General features: G+C 45.0%; 1 protein-coding gene and 1 pseudogene across 2 annotated transcripts in view; one reads left to right on the forward strand and one right to left on the reverse strand.

Annotated features, from left to right (window-relative positions):
• The window catches only part of LOC113431159 (uncharacterized), a 30,620-nt pseudogene extending 14,397 nt beyond the window's left edge, over window positions 1-16,223 (forward strand). The window contains exon 2 of the transcript XR_015747063.1: window positions 13,206-16,223. The product of XR_015747063.1 is annotated as an uncharacterized LOC113431159 (transcript). The remainder of the gene's footprint in view (window positions 1-13,205) is intronic.
• LOC113426492 (uncharacterized) overlaps window positions 1-16,927 on the reverse strand; it is an 807,865-nt gene that overhangs the window by 566,515 nt on the left and 224,423 nt on the right. The window lies entirely within an intron of this gene.

A 16,927-nucleotide genomic window follows, 5' to 3' on the forward strand; every position in this document is an offset into this window, starting at 1 on the left:
CAATTCAGCTTGTTCTCAGTGTTTACTTACAACAAGACTTTAAGCCGTCTACTCTATACAACTATTGGGCTGAAGGAGCATCTCAGAGGTTTGCTAGTGAATGTAACTAAGTGGTCTGTGTGGACAATCACTGGGGATTGTCTCCTCTAGACCAGTGGTTCCCAAACTTTTTCAGTCCACCGCCCCCATGGTGCTACAAACTCATCCTCGGTGCCTCCCACCCAGGGGTAGGATTCAAATTTCTGTGGGTATGGCCTAATTTGAGGGCGTGGCTTGTTGGTCATGTGACGGTGGGTGCGGCTTGCTGGTCACGTGACTGGCCGGCGTGGCTTGCTGGTCACATGACCGGGTAGGTGTGATTTGGTGGTCATGTGACTGGGTGGGCGTGACTGGCAAACCAAATACAAGTGGTCCTCACTTAATGGCCGGTTGTTTAACAAGTGTTCTAATTTATGACTGGCCTCCCCAGAGATATTTGACCTGTTTTTGGAGTTTTGACAGCCATGCACACACATACACAACATACTCCCTTCTAACCCTGCTGGAGCAGGTCATTGCACTAGAATCGGCAAAGCATCTCTGATTAGATTCTAGTAGTGAATAAAATCTAATCAGAGATGCTTTGCCGATTCTTGTTGATTTGTTTTATTTGTATCTCTTTATTTTATGTTGCTGAATTGCATTGACATGTGTCACTTCTTGTGCACAACCCAGAAGGTTTTATGATTCTTTGCAGCAAAAATTACTGACCTCTGGCTTTGCTCTACTTTTCAAACATGCTGACACTGCCGCGTTCTAGGTGCCGGCCCCACAGGTCCACACCATTGAGTCCACTGAACTGGAGGGACCTGCCCAAACAAGGTCAATGGGATGAGCCTGAGAGAGGGAAAGAGAGAGAAAGAAGAGAGAGAGAGAGAGAGAGAGAGAGAGAGAGAGAGAGAGAGAGAGAAGAAGAAAAGGAGAAAGGGAAAGAAAGAAAAAGGGACAAAGAAAGGGTGGTGGTGGAAGGAAGGGACAGAAAGAAAAAGAAATAAAGGAGGGAGGGAGGGAGGAGAAAGAAAATGAGATATCTATTCTAGTCCAATCACCTGCTCCAGCAGGGTTAGAAGGGGGTGTGTGTGTGTGTGTGTGTGTATGTGTGTGTGTGTGTGTGTTCTCCTTGTAATTTACCAGTACATTTTGGTTTTGCTTTCTTCAGAATTGGCACTGTAATACATTGGGGAAAAGTAATTTTTAGGGTGGAGATCTGGTCCAATGGATCCTGTTTAAAGCCTCAACAAAATGTGAGAGCTTCCTGATAGTCTTGACCATGTTTTGTCCACAAAACCTTTAATTATAGAAGCCAAAGATGTTTCAATATGCTGGCAAAGATGTTTCAATGTGGAAAAGGGCCTCAGTATAAACTAGGCCTCATTTCAATCTGATGCATCAGGTCTCTCTCTCTCTCCCTCTCTCCCTCCCTCCCTCCCAGACTGGCTTTGCTCTACTTTCCCAATGTGCCCAATGTGCCTGCGGGGCTGGCGCTTCGAATGGATGGATGGATGGATGGATGGATGGATGGATGGATAAAGAGAGAGAGACAGAGGTAGGTAGGTAGGTAGACAGAAAGACAGGTAGGCAGGCAGGTAGGTAGGCAGGAAGGCAGGCAGACAGACATTTTGGATGGATGGATGGATGGATGGATGGATGGATGGATGGATGGATGGATCAATCTATATAGGTAGGTAGGTAGGTAGACAGACAGGTAGGCAGGCAGGTAGGTAGGTAGGCAGGCAGGCAGACATTTTGGATGGATGTATGGATAGATAGATAGATAGATAGACAGACAGACAGACAGACAGACAGATAGATAGATAAATCTATATTGGTAGGTAGGTAGGTAGACAGAAAGGCAGGCAGACAGACAGGCAGACCTTTTGGATGGATGGATGGACAGACGGACGGACGGACAGACAGAAAGAAAGAATGCGACAGCGGTGGCACTTTGAGAAAGTAGAGCAAAGCCAGAGTGGGAATTGAAGTCCACACAAGTTGACAAGGTTGAGAAACATGGGCTGAATATATCAACCCAGCCATTCTGATTTAGAGTTTAGCATGCTGTTTGATTCCGGCTTAGTCAATGAATAAACCATGGCTAAGATCTTCCTGCTCCTTAATGCAGCTGCCCCTCTGCCCCTTCTCCAGCCCCCTGCAGCTGCCCCTCTGTCCCTTCTCCAGCCCCCTTTGGCATCCAATTTTGCAATGCCAATCTCCCCCGGGGCAGTGACGCAGCCAACCTCACCCTCTTTGCTTCAACCCAAGATCCACTTCCATCGGGCCAAGCAAGGGGAGGTACTCTGCACACGCTCAGAGACTCCCAACTTCAGTGAAGCGTTCTGCCCATCTTTATGCTCCGCCCGGGAGAAGGAAGGTGTGTGGAAGCAGCCCAGACTGGCGGAGGTGGAGGGAACGATCGCTTGGAAACTAAGTAAGCAAACAAGCGCAGGGCTCGGTCGGAAGAACCGGATTGCAGAGGGAGGCTAGGTTCTAGGTCCGGGAGGGCCACATAGAGCCAAAGCGAACCGAGCCACGCGCCTTGGAGAGCCGTAGCTGCATCCACCCGCATCCTGCGCGCAAGCCCAGCTGGCTGGAGAGGCGGAGGCCAGAGGGGCGCTGCGCGCTCCCTTGTTCTCCGGGGAAGGGGTCTCTAACGCCGGACCACCCACCCCTTCCACTGCACGCCTTGGGAGGGTTTTGCTTTCGGGCCTTCTGGCGCACCTCCGCTGCTTCCACCGGAGAGGGCAGCCTGCAAGGTAAGGTGCCCTCTTTCTGCCATCTCCCGCCTCTCCCCCCCCCCGGCTTGGCAAGGCTCACTGCACATGGGTTCCGCATTCCAGGCGCCAGCTATGGAGCGATGAAACAGTCAAAGGGCTGTGTGGCCAGCAGTCAGTGAGCCTATGGGGCCGGCGCCTCGAACGCCCCCCTGCCACCTCTTAGCCCCTCCCCGCCGCCCCCTTGCCTCTTACCGCCCTCCTTGCCTCTTACCGCCCCCCTAAGGCATCCCACCGCCCCCCCGGGGGCGGTACCACCCACTTTGGGAACCACTGCTCTAGACCAATTCCAATCACTAGGTTGGGATGACTGCATCCCAGTGTTCTGAAGGAACTAATTGTCAGGGCTCCAACAAATCCACTCTCATTCAAAGCAAAAGTCTCTAGCCGCATCTCAGAAGAAGTAAGTTGGTTTATTAGAAATTGCCATGTTGGCGCATGGCTCGGTGCAGCCGATACTAAATTACATCATACATTTCCCCCTTGACCCTGGTCTTTCCCCCACTCCCCCTGGATGTGACTTCTCCAATGGGACACATCAGTCCAAGAGTCGTCCATCATGCTCTCCAATAACCTTCTTATGCTCCAACAACTTTGAGCTGCCGAGTTGATTATCTAGGCATTTCAAGAATGCCTTGTTTTCTGGCAGCTAAAAAGACCAAAGCAGTATCTTTTTAGTTGACACTAATCGCAATAGCACTTAGACTTATATACCGCTTTATAGTGCTTTACCGCCCTCTCAAAGCAGTTTACCAAGTCAGCATATTGCCCCTAACAGTTTGGGTCCTCATTTTACCCACCACGGAAAGATGGAAGGCTGAGTCAACCTTGAGCCTGGTGAGATTCGATCTTCCAAATTGCAGTAGGAGTAGCTTGCGGTACTGCACTCTAACCTCTGTGCCACCAAGGCTCCCTAGTAAACATGATTTCAGAACCATTGTCACATATGTTTCAAAGAGCTTGGAGTACGGGGGAACTAGACGTAGTCCTCAACTTACAATAGTTAATTTAGTGGCGGAAGTTACAATGACACTAAAAAAGTGACTTATGACCATTTATCACACTTATGACCGTTGTAGCACCCTCATGGTCATGTGCTTTACATTCGGATGCTCAACAACTGACTCAGATTTAAGATGGTTGCAGTGTCCCAGAGTCATGTCATCCTCTTTTGTGACCTGCTGACAAGGGAAGTCAATGGGGAAACCAGATTCATTAACGACCATGTCATAACCATGTTGCTAATTTAAAAACTGCAACAATTCACTTAAATGTGGCAAGAAAAGTTGTAAAATGGGGCAAAACTCACTTAACAAGTTTCTCACTTAACCACATAAATTTTGGACTCAATTGTGGCAAGTTCAGGACTATCTGCCTGACATTAATACCATTGCATCATCATTACAACATTACAATATTGCAACATTACAGCAGCTGGTCAGCTATTTAATCATCATTACCCTGACAGTTCAGGACTATGTATAGGTGAGGACTGGAAAAGAGCTGAGGATGTTCCCATCTTCAAAACAGGTAAAAAAAATATATCCAGGAATTTACAGAAAAATCTGCCTGACATTAATAACTGGTAACATCTTGGAAAACAAATCTGTGAACACCTAGAACAAAACAAAATAATAACCAATAGCCAACATGGGTTGAACAAGAACAGATCCTGCCAAACAAACTTTTATTTCATTCTTTAACAAATTGACTAAATTAGTGGACCAGCGAAATGCTGTGGACATTGTATACTTAGATTTCAATAAAGCATTTGATAAAGTAGATCACAACCTACTTCTGGGAAAGCTAGAAAAATGTGGGATAGACAAGATGGATTCCTAAGTGGCTGACAAATTGTACTCAACATGTAGTCCTCAATGGAACTACACCCACGTGGAGTAAGTAAGCAGTGGGGTATCCCCAGATTTAATTTTAGACCCAGCACTGACCAAAATCTTCATAAACTATCTAGACAGGGAATAGAAGGGGAACTCATCACGTTTGCAAATGACACTAAACTGGCAGGAATTGCCAACATCCCAGAAGACAAGCTCAAGATCCAAAAAAGACTTGACAGACTTGAACAGTGGTCCCTATCTAACAATATATTACACAAAGCAAAGTTTTACACTTAGACAAGACAAACCAACTGCATAGGTATAAATTAGGTGAAACCTGGCTTAATGCCAGTAACTGTGAAAGGGATCTTGGAGTCCTAGCGGACAATCACTTAAAATGTAATCCAACAGTGAGTGATAGCAGCCAAAATAACCAATACAATCCTAAACTGCATTAATAGAGACACAATTAAGATCATGTGAAGTTATAGTACTGCTTTACAAAACCTGAGTAAGACCACACTTGGAATATTGCATCCCATTCTAGTCCCTCCAGAGGGACTAGACTAGATACTCTGGAAAGGATGCAGAGAAGAGCAATAAAGATGATTAGGGGGCTGGAGGCTAAAACACATGAAGAATGGTTACAGGAACTGGGTATGTCTAGTCTAATGAAAAGAAGGACAAGGGGAGACATGATAGCAGAATTCCAATATTTGAGTGGATGCCCTAAAGAAGAGGGGGTCAAGTTGTCTTCCAAATAAAGCACCAGTAGGCAGGACGAGGAACAATGGATGGAAACTAATGAAGGAGAGAAGCAACTTAGGGTCTCCTGTTTGATCAGGAGGTTGGACTCAAGACCTGCAAAGTGCCTTCCTGTTGTATATAAGTTCTTCGTCTGCAAAAATAGCGGGGAGCAGCATGACAGCTGATTGGCTGCCATGTCTTACAGCGCACTATAAAAGGTGCGGTGTCAGATGGGCTCAGCTGTCGCCTGTCAGCCGCATTTGTTAGCCTGCTATTTGACTTTGGAAACCCTGTTAGCTTATAATAAAAGGGTTATCCTTAACACCTGATTGTCTTGGCTATTTCCCACATTAGATTTTAACACTTCCAGATCTATTCAGATTAATTGATTGATCTTGAGAGCTGCATCCTTGAATTTGCTGTTGGGAGTTTGGTGTAGTGGTGAAGGCAGCAGGTTCGAGACAGAGAAACGCTCAGTTCCAGTCCCACCTGAAGGGCAAAACCATCTGTTAGACTTCGGCCAATCATTTGAGGCCTAGGAAGCAAGAAGGTGGTGGTGGGGGGAACCCCTTCCAAAAACTACTGCCAAGGAAACTGCAAGGCCAGGCATCAAGACTGACCCAAAGGTACCAAAAATGAAGCAAGGTAGCGTCAGGTTTCACAATGTCACGGGGCTCAGTTACCAAGGTCATTTGCTAGGAGTCGAAAACGATCTGCTGCCATATAATCAATGAAAATATCTTCCAAATGCTTGGTGGAGGCTGGACAAAAGCGCGTTTTTCCACCTCCAGTCGCTAGATGGCGGTCAGGCAACATCTTTGCTTAGAAAGACATCAACACATTCGTGCTTGAGCTTAAAAAAGCAGTTCTAAACAACAGTATATAGCATTGCAATGCTAGAAAGGAGGAGAGGAAAGGAGAAAGGAAGGGGAACTTCCTGTTCCGGATGACTCATGGGAGGAAGTTGGTCGGCCGAGTGTCTTTTCTACTCTTCCCAGGGTCGAAGCAGCAGCTGGAAGGTGAGTTGGGGGCAGCAGGTGGGAGGGGAGTCCGGGAGCAAGTCGGGCTGTTCGGTTCCCTCCGCGGCCTGGAAGCAGAGAAGCAACTGGGCCGAAGCAGGTCGGCTGCTGCTCCTGCTGGTTCCTTCCCTCCCCAGATCGGAGCCCGCTGGGGCTGCACGCTGTGAAACTTGGTGGCTGCAATTCTCTACTGGGGGGAAGATCTAAAAAGCCTCTTTCAAGTGACGGTGGATCCTTTGGGAATGGCTCCCCTCCAGAGGTTGTGGGGGCTTCGTCACTGGAGGGTCTTCAGAGGAGATTGGACAGCCGTCTGTTCGGAATGGAATAGGGTCTCCTGCCTGAACAGGGGATGGACTAGAAGATCTCCAAGGTCCCCCCAAACTCAATTATTCTGTAGTGGACCTGATGTTTTCTGGGGAAGAAAACCGGACTGCGGTGCTTCTTCTGGGTCTTTTCTGAATAAATGGGGTTGGGATAGCTTAGCCCAATACATTGCTTGGGGTTTGGGGTTTGAAATCCTCCCCGGGGGTTGAGCAATGTAGCCTTTTGCTCTTCTAAAGGTCCATAAAAGTCTTGTCCTTCTTAATTCCACCAACTGGAGCTGAAGATGTTTGTGAATAGTCTTTCATAATGGGCACAAAATCTCCACCTCTAAGGATTTAAGGCATCTGCTGGAGGCAGTTGGGGCTGTTTCCTGTCTTTGTTAAGGTTTTTTTCCTTCCACTTTTGCTTGGGGAAATATAATAATCTGCCTCTTTTAACATTCCCCAAAATATTTCATTCTTCTGGGGCTTCCCACAAAATTAATACCAAAGATTAAAATCAAGGACACATGGGGAAGACGGGCGGAGTGGGGGAGGGAGGTGGGATCTACTACTCAATCAAGGACAACCTTAGGTAGTCCTTCCCTACCATTGGTTCACTGAGCCTTCCAAGTTACAATGGCACTGGAGGTGCAGGAAAAGGAGTTGCACCAATTCGGATTATGGGATCTGGTGCACTTTTATATCATGGTTTCAGCATCCCACACTCATAATCACGATTTGTGACTTCCCCAGCTGGCTTCTGACAAACAAACTCAGTGGGGATGCCAACAGGAAGTTGCAAGCCATGGCCATTTGAAATTGCCACCCACAATGATTTTTTTAAGTACTGCAGAGGAACAGATGTAAGTTGACACCATCATTTGAAATCAGGCTTTATGATTAGGCCGCTTAGGGACACAGATGCTAGTCCCAATTGCAGTCAGTAAGTGAGGACTACTTCAATTGGGATGTCACCAAAGGGGTTGTGGAAAGTATTTTCTGCCCTTACTCGGAGCTCGGGACTTCCATGGGCAAAACTGGTGCTTCAAATCTTGCAGAGGCTTTAGGCATAATTTCATCAGTTAAAAAAGCCCCACATCTGTAAAGTTAGTGTCATGCAGATTGACAGGTGTGGCTCGATAAAATAAAAGACAGAGTCCAAATGTGTGTGTGTGTGCGTGCGCGTGTTGATAAGCCCATGCATTTATTGTCTGAATAAAGATGGGTGCCCCCTAAGAAGGAAGGAACCCAGAACGTAGTGCAAGGTAATTTTTTGCTTTCACTTCATTACATACAATCAGAGGCAGCTCTCACACGACAGATAAGATATAGAAATTAAAAAAAATATAAAAGTTACAAAAATAGTCAAGCATGCCTTCTATGGTTTTGGAGACATGCCTAACCCACAGGCTAGTGTGGGTGTTGGCAAACTGCGGCTCCAGAGCCGCATGTGGATCTTTGGACCCTCTGCTGTGGCTCCCTGTCCCATGACTGGCTGGCTCTGCCCCACTCCCTCCCCTCCCTCACCTAGCCTGAGAAGGTCATGAGGTCTGGCAGGATGGGAATGGGATCCGGATGAATGGGGCGTTGGAAAGGGGGACGGGCCTGCAGCGCCCAGCCACAGCTTTGAGAGGTTCAGGGTTGTGGGAAAAGGGAGCTGGCCCCACGGAACCTTACACGCCCACACAGTGGGACAGGCTCGGAGAAAGCCCTCACCAAAGATGCTTGCTCATCAGCCTGTTTCCCCCTCTCTATGTCTCTCTCTCTCTATCCCCTCTGTATCTCTCTTGTGTGTTCTCTGTATCTCTCTCTCTCTCTCTCTCTCTCTCTCCTCCCCCCCACCCTTGGGGCTGTTTGCTACTCCTTTTATTTCTTCTTTTTAGAAATGCGGACTGGCTTATAAAGGAGGGCCACCCGGGGCAGAGGATTCCCTTTGGCCATCACCCCTTCTCCTCTTACAACCCCTTGGCCAGCTGTGGGGGGGTGGGGAGACCCTCAAATGAGCAGCCGCCTGCCCCATGCATGCCTTTGCTGCACTTTGGTGCTCGCTTGAGGAACATCTCCTGGTCCCTCCACAGCCGGCCAGGGGATTGCAGGAGGAGAAGGAGGGGGTGGAGGAAGGTTGCCTGAAGGCAACGAATTTCCAAACAGAAGAAATAAAAGGAGTTGGTGAAGAGCCCCAAGGAGAGCTAGCTGGCTTGGCCCAGCAACGACTTTCCAAGAGAGAGACAGAGACTGGGGAGAGGGGAGAGAGAGCCATCGAGAGACACAGAGAGAGGGGAAGATAGATAGAGGGAGGGAGAGAGGCAGAGATATACAGAAAGGGGGAGAGAGAGAGACATAGAGAAGTGTTTTGTGGCTGGGTAGGCATGGCTAGGGGGTCATGTGACTGGGTGGAGTGAGTGACATCGAGTTGGCCATGCCCACCCAGGTTTTGTGACTCCTGGTCCCCCCCCCCCCCGTGGGAAACTGGTCCAAATGGCTCTTTTCGTGTTTAAGCTTGCAGACCCCTGGGCTAGTAGTTTCCTATGGAAGTTTTCATGGTCCCAGAAGCTTGTTGAGGCCTGAACTTCAGCCTTGCCATCTCAATAGACGAGCAATCATCAAATCGATCAGATTCCTGATTAACTTTAGCGCAGAAGGTTTGACTGAAACCATTTTGAGATATTTTTCAGGCTGGAAAGACACGGATTTTCTCCATATTGGGTGTGTGTTATTTCTCTCTGAAATGTGTGTGTGTTTATCGTATATCGTATATATCTCCAAATGTATACTCCATGACTTCCAGTCATGTGAAAAAGAAACTACACTCTCCTTGACTTCTATGATTTTATATATCAGGACATAGTAAAAATCATTTGGTCCTTAGAAGTTCTTAAAAGTAGATAAATACAACCACAGATGAACATGTCATATTACATCAGATCATAACATATCAACACAACAACACAAGAGCACACAATAGATACAAACTCAAAGTAAACCGCACCAAACTTGATTGCAGGAAATACGACTTCAGCAATAGAGTATTTATACTTATTATCTTGTAAACAATTGGCAAATGAAATAAATAAATAAATAAATAAATAAATAGATCATCATTTATTTTATAAAAAGAAAGCCAAAACAAAGAAGTCGTGTGTGGAAAATGTGTGGTTCAATAATTTGTAGAACCAGCAACAACTAGAAGTAATTATTTTCTGTGTGACTTTATGAGTCACTTGCAGCGTTGTGGAGGAATTTTGGCCCATCTTTTTTACAACGTTGCTTCAGTCCATTGAGGTTTTTTATGCACAACTCTCTTGCAACACCTTGATCCTTTTCTTTTTTAGCCATTCTGTTGTAGATTTCCTGATGTGTTGGCAACCATTGTCCTGTTGCATAATCCCATGTCAGCCTAGCTTTAGCTATATAATACAAATATATAATATATAAATATATAAAATATATATATTTATATATTATATATTTATAATATTATATATTATATATTATATATTATATTATATTTATTATATTATATATTATATATTTATAAATATATAAAATATATAAATATATAGATACAAACTCAAAGTAAACCGCACCAAACTTGATTGCAGGAAATACGACTTCAGCAATAGAGTAGTCAATGTCTGGAATACTCTACCCGACTCTGTAGTCTCTTCCCCAAACCCCAAAAACTTTAACCTTAGACTGTCTACCATTGACCTCACCCCTTTCCTAAGAGGTCTGTAGGGGGGCGTGCATAAAAGCGCACCAACGTGCCTACCGTCCCTGTCCTATTGTTTCTCTATTCTTTTATTTTTCTTATATGTACCCATCTCATGTATTCACAACTATGTATACACTTATACTTATTATCTTGTAAACAATTGACAAATCAAATAAATAAATAAAATAAATAAATAAATATTGGACAGATGGCCTCACTTTTGACTCTAGAATACTTTGGTATACAAAGGAGTTCATGGACGACTCAAAGAGTGCAAGGTGTCCAGGTCCTGCGGCTGCAAAACAAGCCCAAATCATCACCTCTCCACCTCTATTGTTGGCAGTTTGTATGAGATGCCTTGTGCTGATATCCTGTGTTTGGTTTTTGTCAAACGTATCACTGTGCATTATGGGCAAATATCTCCACTTTGGTCTAGTCTGTGACAAGGACAAGTATTCCAGAATCATGTGATTTGTTCAGGTGCAACTTTGCAAACCTCAGCCATGCTGCTATGACCTTTTTAGAGAGAAGAGACTTTGCCTTGTGTAGCCCTTCCAAACGAAGCATACTTCTTCAGTCTTTTTCTAATTGCAATTTCATGAATCTTAACATTTAGCATGGTAACTGAAGCCTGTAGAATCTGAGATATAACTCTTTGTTTCTTAGCAATTGAACAAGGGCACTTTATTAGCAGTAGTTGACTGGTACATCGCCTCATTATATGGAAGCACTGAGAAATTTCCTATTGGTGAGACAATTAACCAGCAGAACAGCTTGCCTTCAGTAGTTGTGGTGCTCCATCACTTGGGGCTTTTCAGAAGAGGTGAGACAACCGCTGATCTGAAATGTTATAGGGTCTCCTCAGTGGTGGGCTGCAAAGTTTTTCACAACTGGTTCCCTGCCCTAATGACTGTCTGCGTGGGCATGGCTGGGTGATCATGTGAGTGCCTGGGCGTGGCCAACTCGACGTCACTCACCACGACTGGCCCCGCCTCCAGCCTCAACCAGATACAATATTTATTTAGTACTACTGAACATCACTTAACAGTGGCAAGGAAAATCACAAAACGGAGCAAAACTCACTTAAATCTTGCTTAGCAATGGAAATTTTGGCTCAGTTGTGGACATAAATCAAGGACTACCCCTAATGAGAATGTAGGATAAGAAGCCTACTTTGCTCACTCCTTTGGGGTCACTTTCAAGAAACATTTCAAGATGACAGATTATGAGCACAGAGGGTGGTGGTATCGCTGAAGTTGGTCGGGCCGCCATGCTCAGCTGACGGCTGCCAGAGGGAGGCAGGGAATCTGAACATGGGCAGCGGTCCCAGTGAGAAGGCCCTTCAGTAGCTTCTCACACGAGGAGGTGGGTGCTACCTGGCTGCCTTGGGAGCGAGGGGGAATAAAGAGGCCCACTGGCAGGTGAGGTTCGCTCACTCGCTTGCTTTGCCGTCCTTCCTCTGCTCTTGCAAGCTGCCTTTTCTCTTCCTGGCTCCCCTCGTCCCAAAAGCACTCTCCTCTCTGCTAGCATCCACCCCCTTCTCCCTCTCCCTCCTCGCTGCCAGGCGATTCTGTGTGAAGAAGGGCTCCACGGCAGCACTTTTTATAAAGATCTTTTAATGAAACCTCCAATGCGGCAGCCAAGATCCAATCCCGGGCCCAAAACCCCCACCTCTCCCTTCCTGCTAAATCAGGCCTAGAGTCTCAGGAAGGATGAGAAATTTAATGGGGGGCGGGGAGGATGAAAATGCAACAGAGCGAGATCTATGAAAGTAAACTCAAGTTTCTTAGCTTGGACTAGCAAAAGGCGGGGACGGCAGGGAATACAAAGGCCAACTGGAGCGATGGCGTAGCGTTCGCCCATGCAGGCTTCAAAGAAAAGTTTGCTTCAGCGAAAGGGACGCAACCTGCTTTCTAAAACAGAAAATCCTGCCAAGGTCCAGATTCTACAAAACAAGCCGTGGTGTTCAGTCTGTGCGTCCAGCTCCTGCCATTCTCAGCCTCCCCCCCATTTCGCTTGCTTCCACTACAGCTTTCCTCATTCTTTATCCAAATGTACAGACAGAGCAAACATGCACACTTCTCACAGCACCAGAGGGACTCCCCCACACGCTATCTACTCACAGAAGGTCCCAATGCCATGATGTGTACATTTGTAAACCTCCCCACTGCCCCACATGCTTCCACTGCGAACTCGCCAGCTCGGCTCGCTAACTTACCTCCATCCCGTTTACCCTCCTTCAGAAGACCCTTACTCACTCCCTACTTCTTCCCCAGCAACTGCCTCTTTCTTTGTCCAAACGTACACACAGAGGAAACACGCCCACATCTCATGGCAAACAGGTGTGAATCGGTAGCAGCCCACCTCTGGGTCTCCTGGTGGAGGAGGGGCTGGATTAGAATATCTCCAAGATCCTTTCAAATTCTATGACTCTTTTCTGTTGCGATGATATTTTTATGTCCTGATAAGTAAAGCCAACATATCAAAGAGGTAGTTCTTTCCTTTTCACTTGCCTGTATTTGAAAACAACCCTTTGCTCTGCTAAGAATTTGTGATTGACCCAGTCAACAAATGAATTTCTTCATTGAATGGATATTCGGACTTGGATCTGGGTAGTCTTCCATGTATCAAATGAATCATGATTAATGTAAGAGCTTATTGGAGCATTGTGGCATGTTTGCTTTGTCATTGTAATGTAAATGTTTTTTTTTCTCATCTTCCGCAACCATTTTATGCCCAATTAAAGATACCCTTTTATTTGAATCTTATAGACAGAGAGGATGGCAATAAGAGCACTCTGGACAACTGCGGAGAACAAGCATCACTGAATAGCAAAGCAAGTCAGTCCAGAAATCAAACTATTTTCCATTTCATTCGAAAAGCTACACAATTCTTCACCTTCCTCAGTAGGTGATAGAGAAATGAGAGAAAATCAAGAAGAGATTTCTAGCTGGGAAAAGTAGTGTGTGATATTCAAGCTTATATTACATGAAAAGTCAAGGAAGATTGTTTTTCCATTCAGCAAAAGAGGGAAATATTTGGAAGTTACTGGGGACGAAAAGGTCAATTGGAAAGCCACGTAGAGCAGACAGTGTTGAAGGTCTCACTGTGAGAGGAAGAAAACAGCTTGAATCAAAGCACTACTAAGAAGTGACGATCCATTTTTTTTACCTCCTCAAGAATATAAGTTGTGGAAAACCTCCATACACTTGCCTCTTGTAGGAAAGATTCAACTTGAAATCACAGCTGATTATGCCTAAGAGGATTCAAACTGGAGAAAAACCTTACATATACTCTGAATGTGGCAAAACCTCTGATCAGAACAGCTTGTGATATGCCAGATAACTCACACAGAGAGAAACCATATGAATGTCCTGTTTGTGGGAAAAGCTTCACTACCTGTTCCAACCATATTAGCCACCAGATGATTCACACAAGCGAGAATCTCTCTAAACGTCTTGAACATGGGAATAGTTTCACTCGGAATTCTCACCTCATTGCACATGTGAGAACTCACACAGGAGAGAAACCCTTTGAGTGTCCTGACTGTGGGAAAAGTTTCACTAAAAATTCCAGCTTGGTTCAACACCAGAGGACTCACACAGGAGAGAAACCTTTTGAATGTCCTGATTGTGGTAAAAGTTTCAGTCAGAATTCTCACCTCGTTGCACATGTGAGAACTCACACAGGAGAGAAACCCTTTGAGTGTCCTGATTGTGGTAAAAGTTTCAGTCAGAATTCCAGCTTGGTTGAACACCAAAGGACTCACACAGGAGAGAAACCTTTTGAGTGTTTTTACTGTGGGAAAGTTTTCAGTAACAATTCCAACCTTATTAGCCACCAGAAGATTCACACAGGAGAGAAATTGTTTGAATGTCCTGACTGTGGCAAAGGTTTCACTAAAAATTCCAGCTTGGTTCAACACCAGAGGACTCACACAGGAGAGAAACCCTTTAAGTGTCCTGATTGTGGTAAAAGTTTCAGTCAGAATTTCAGCTTGGTTCAACACCAGAGGACTCACACAGGAGAGAAACCTTTTGAGTGTTCTTACTGTGGGAAAGGTTTCAGTACCAATTCCAACCTTATTAGCCACCAGAAGCTTCATACAGGAGAGAAACCCTTTAAATGTCCTGATTGTGGAAGAAGATTCAGTCACAATTGCAGCCTGGTGAGACACCAGAGAACTCATACAGGAGAGAAACCCTTCGAATGTCCTGATTGTGGGAAACGTTTCAGTCTGAATTCCCACCTTATTAATCACCAGAGGATTCATACAGGAGAGAAACCCTTTGAGTGTCCTGACTGTGGGAAACGTTTCACTAAAAATTCCAATTTGATTGAACATCAGAGGACTCACACAGGTGAGAAACCCTTTGAATGTCCTGATTGTGGGAAAAGTTTCAGTCATAATTCCCACCTGATTAATCACCAGAGGATTCACACAGGAGAGAAACCCTTTGAATGTCCTGTTTGTGAGAAAAGTTTCAGTACCAATTCTGGCCTAGTTCAACACCAGAAGACACACACAGGAGAGAAACCCTTTGAATGTCCTGATTGTGGGAAAAGTTTCAGTCTGAATTCCCACCTTATTAACCACCAGAAAAATCACACAGGATAGAACCCGTTTTAATGTCCTGATTGTGAAAAAAGATTCAGTACCAATTTCCACCTTATTAATCACCAGAGGATTCATACAGGAGAGAAACCCTTTCAGTGTCCTGACTGTGGGAAATGTTTCACTAAAAATTCCAAATGGGAAAAGTTTCAGTCAGAATTCCACCCTGGTTCAACACCAGAGGACACACACAGGTGAGAAACCATTTGGATGTCCTGATTGTGAGAAAAGATTCAGTACCAATTCCTACCTTATTAGCCACCAGAGGCTTCATACAGGAGAGAAACCCTTTAAATGTCCTGATTGTGGGAGTAGTTTCTGTCAGAATTTCAGCCTGGTGAGACACCAGAGGACTCAACAGGAGTGAAACATTATGAGTGTCCAGAATGTGGGAAAGATCTCAGTAGTAGGATTAACCTTCTAAATCATATGCTTATACACACAGGGGAGAAACCATTTAAGTACCCCAAATGTGGATGATCCTTCTGGAAACATTCCGCCCTTATTGCATACAAGAAAAGCCACCTGAGGCCCTAAGTGATGAGTGTAGAGCAGGTTTGAATTTCTTTTATAGTCCCATTGTAAGTACAGTTCAGAAAGTGACTATTTAATTTGACTGTGAAGAATTTGCCTGATATTCGTAGGCAAATATCTCATGATATTAGATGGGAAGGAGAAAAGAAGAAATCTGTTCAGATTGTGTCAAGAATGAGGCACACCAGTGGAAGTTACCATATGAGTAGCAAATATATTGGGGAGTTTGGGGCAGTGAAAAAACCAGGGTAAAATTTCAGATGTAAAGGCTGTTGTGCCTTGCATGTGGCCTTCATGGAGAAGAACTGTAGGAATATTGATTTGAAGAGAAAAGGGATTGTGGTTTTGACCACAGGATCTCCATCTTTAATCGCAACTCCTGCTGTGATCTCCTTCGCTTGCAAGTGATTTCGAATTTAAACATTTAAACTTATGCAAAATTTCTAAAATTTAAAATAGTGTGTGTGTATGCGTTGCGAGGTGGTGTTGGGATAATTGAATGGAGCTGAATGTTTATTGGCCAGATGCCCTTCCTGTCACCAATGCGGAGTTCGCAGCATATATATTCTCATTGTGCCCAGAGAGAGGAACATCTACCTCTACCTAGGATCGAACTCACAACCTGCTGATTGTGAAGCAAGAGCTCTGTTAGGTATAACATTGATACCAAATATGGTTTGGGTGAATAAATATATAAAACTTAGATATCATGGTTTAAGTGATTATCACTTTAAGCACAATGCAGCAGGCAATTAGCCGATTAAGGGTGCGGTTAGAAGTTACAATATAAGGAAGCATTAGAAGCTGGAAAGCTTACTGTGAGTTTACTGTCTGTTACTGTCTGTAACTGTGAGCTGGCTGTAACTGTGTGCTGCTGCGAATAACTGTGATTACTGACTGTGAGTGCCTGTGACTGAACTGTTATTGTTTGCTACTGTTTGCTGAATATCCAGCGTTTGTTTCTCTGGAGAGTGAAACCGGAGGAGGAAGATATCTTTATCGGCTGATAAAGATATTGCAAGGACTCTTAACTTGGACTATACTAGTGAGTCTTACTGGATGGAAATACTGTGAATGACTTAATGGACTGAATGACAATGCTTAAACTCTAACTGGATTAAAAACTATTTAAACTACAAACAGTGTTTGTATTCAGTGTGTGTATACTCTGGGGCCCTTCCGCTCTCCTTTGGCTGCCTGGCTTGACTACTGCTGAAATACTCTGCTGGGGTTAATCCCCAAACCCTAACATTGGTTATGGGCCCAGCAGCATAGTCTAACTAACCAGGATATAGCAGAGAGAGTTGGTGTGAGTTGCACATTACTGTAAAAACAAACTGTTTT

This window comes from Notechis scutatus, chromosome 2 (genome assembly GCF_049901735.1).
Source record: "Notechis scutatus isolate UNSWTSFEM ecotype Mainland chromosome 2, rNotScu1.2, whole genome shotgun sequence".
NCBI classification, from domain to species: domain Eukaryota; kingdom Metazoa; phylum Chordata; class Lepidosauria; order Squamata; family Elapidae; genus Notechis; species Notechis scutatus.